The sequence below is a fragment of the Heterodontus francisci genome, chromosome 28, assembly GCF_036365525.1.
Source record: "Heterodontus francisci isolate sHetFra1 chromosome 28, sHetFra1.hap1, whole genome shotgun sequence".
Taxonomy (NCBI): Eukaryota; Metazoa; Chordata; class Chondrichthyes; order Heterodontiformes; family Heterodontidae; genus Heterodontus; species Heterodontus francisci.
In genome coordinates, this window is record NC_090398.1 from 63,187,703 (window position 1) to 63,190,866 (window position 3,164).

Below are 3,164 nucleotides of genomic sequence, written 5' to 3' on the forward strand. Positions count from 1 at the left end.
AGAATCTAAAGCCCTCCCTCCTGCACCATCTTTCCAGACACACGTTCATCTGTCTTATCCTTTTATTCCTGCACTCACTTGCGCGTGGCACTGGGAATAATCCGGAGATTACTACTTTTGATGCCCTGCTTGCTAATTTCTTACCTAGCTTCATACATTCTGACTGCAGGACAACATCCTTATTTCTACCAATGTTGTTGGTTCTGATGTGGACCACAAATGCTGGCTGTTCACCCTCACCCTTCAGGATGCTCTGTAACTGCTCAATGACATCCTTGACCCTGGCACCAGGGAGGCAACACACCATTCCTGGATTCACGTCTGTGGCCACAGAAACAGCTGATTGTTCCCTTCACTATTGAATCATCTATCACTATGGCTTTTCCAATCTTCCCTGTATCCACCTTTGCAGCTGAGTCACCCATGGTGCCATGGACTTGGATTTGGCTGCACTCCCCTGGTGAAGCATCACTGTCCTCCGTATTCAGAAGTGAATACCTGTTGGAGAGTGAGATGCACTCGGGATGTCCTGCACTTCCTGCCTGATTCTTTTTGACTGCCTTGTGGTCACCCATTCCCTCTCTCCCTGCGTACTCTTAAGCTGTGGGGTGACCACATCTAAGAACATGCTTTCCATGTAACTCTCCTCATGAATGCACAGCAGTGTCTCCAGCTGCTGCTCAAGTTCCAAACCCAGAGCTCAAGCAGCCGCAATTGACAACACTTACTTGCACAAATGTTTTTTTTATTTCCAAAATATACTTTATTCGTAAAGATCTGTAAAAAATACATTACAAAACAGTTCCAAACAGCACCAAGGCAAAAAATACAAACAGTGCAAAGGAGGTCAGTTTCCTTCAATACAGGAGTGAGTTGCCTCACAACCCTTCCATTTCATTTTTCATGCCATATACATTTTATGGCAACGAAAATTTTCCCGCTGCAGTTTGAGGGGTTTTCCATGGATCCAGCCCCTCAGTTCAGCTTGGTGGGGGGAGCTTACATGGTGGTCTTTCCCCATTGAGCCTTTGCTGTGGCTACCCCAAGCTTTAGTGCGTCCCTCAACACGTAGTCCTGGACCTTGGAGTGTGCCAGTCTGCAACATTGGACGACTCTTTGCGCTAGAAGACCAGCAAGTTTTGGGCAGACCAAAGAGTGTCTTTCACCGAATTGATAGTCCTCCAGCAGCAGTTGTGGTTATCTCGGTGTGTGTCCCTGGGAACAGCCCGCAGAGCACAGACTCCTGTGTTACAGAGCTGCTTGGGATGAACCTCGACAAAAACCAATGCATCTCTTTCCACACCTGCTTTGCAAAGACACATTCCAGAAGAAGCTGGGCTACCATGTCATCCCCACCACAGCCACTTCGAGGGCATTGTGCGGAGGGTGTGAGACTTCGGGCGTGCAGGAAGGATCTGACGGGGAGGGCTCTTCTCACCACCAGCCAAGCTACACCTTGGTGCTTGTTTGAAAGTTCTGGTGATGAGGCATTCCGCCAAATGATTTGGCGATCTGCTCTGGTAACCATCCGACAGGATCCACCATCTCCTTTTCCCGTAGGGCCTTGAGGACATTCCGTGCAGACCACTGCCTGATGGATTGGTGGTCAAAGGTGTTTTCCGCAGAAACTGTTCCACGAAGGATTGGTGGTACGGCACAGTCCAACTAGATGGAGCGTTCCACGGCACTGCGACCAGGCCCTTCCTTCACAACACTGGGGACAGAGAGAATCTCAGCACGTAGTGACACTTGGTGTTGGCGTATTGGGGATCTGCACACAGCTTGATGCAGCCGCACACGAAGGTAGTCATCAGGATGAGGGTGATATTGGGTACATTATGCCCGCCCTTATCCAGAGGTTTGAACATCGTGTCCCTTTGGACCCGCTCCATTTTGGATCCAGAGATGCAGCTGAAAATGACTCGGGTGATCGCCACAGCGCAGGAATGGGGTATGGGTCAGACCTGTGCCACTTACAGCAACAGCGTGAGCGCCTCGCACCTGATGACCAGGTTCTTACCCATAATGGAGAGAGTTGCTGCTCCCACATGCTCAGCTTGTGTTGTACCCTGGCTACTCGCTCCTTCCAGGTTTTGGTGCATGCCACGGCCCTTCAGAACCATATCCCCAGCACCTTCAGGTAGTCTGACCTGACGGTGAAGGGGACAAAGGATCGGTCAGCCCAGTTCCCAAAGAACATGGCCTCTCTCTTGCCGTGGTTAACGTTGGCTCCCAAGGCCAGTGCGAACTGGTCGCAGATGCTCATCAGTCTGCGCACAGACAGCGGGTTCGAGCAGAAGGCCGCGACGTCATCCATGTCCAGGGAGGTTTTAACCTGAGTGCCTCCACTGTCTGGGATTGTCACCCCTCTTATGCTCGCATCCTTCCTGATAGACTCAGCAAAGGGTTCAATACAGCAAATAAACAAGACAGGGGAGAGAGGACAACCCATTCTGACTCCAGATTGGATCGGGAAACTTTCCGATTCCCACCCATTGATTGAGACTGTGCTACTGATGTTTGTGTAGAGCAGTTTGATCCAATTGCAGATTCCCTCCCCAAACCCCATTTTGGAAAGTACGTGCATCATGCAGGTGTGCGATATCCTGTCAAAAGCCTTCTCCTGGTCCAGGCTGATGAGGCAGGTGTCCACCCTCCTGTCCCGTATGTGGGTGATCGTGTCCCTGAGTGGGTAAAGTACAGGTCTGATCAGGGTGGATCACCAACTCCAGAGCAGACTTGACTCGACTGGCTATGACTTTTGACAGTATCTTGTAGTCTACATTAAGCAGTGAGATGGGCCGCCAATTTCTGATTTCTGCCCTCTCCCCCTTCCCCTTGTTGATGAGGGTGATGATGCCTTTCCTCATGGATTCTGACATGCTGCCGGCTAGGAGCATACTGGCGTATACTTCCAGCAGGTCCGGGCCGACCCAGTCCCACAGGACCAAATACAACTCAACCGGTAAGCCGTCGCTTCCAGGAGTTTTACTTATCTCGAAGGATTTGACGGCCTTAGTCAGCTCATCCAGAATTAGCGGTTTGTCCAGTCTCTCCCTCCTGCTGTCATCTAAGACCTCTGTGATAGATGACAGGAAGGACTGGGAGGCTCTGCTGTCTGTGGGCTTCGCGTCATACAGCCCAACATAAAAGGATTTGCTGGT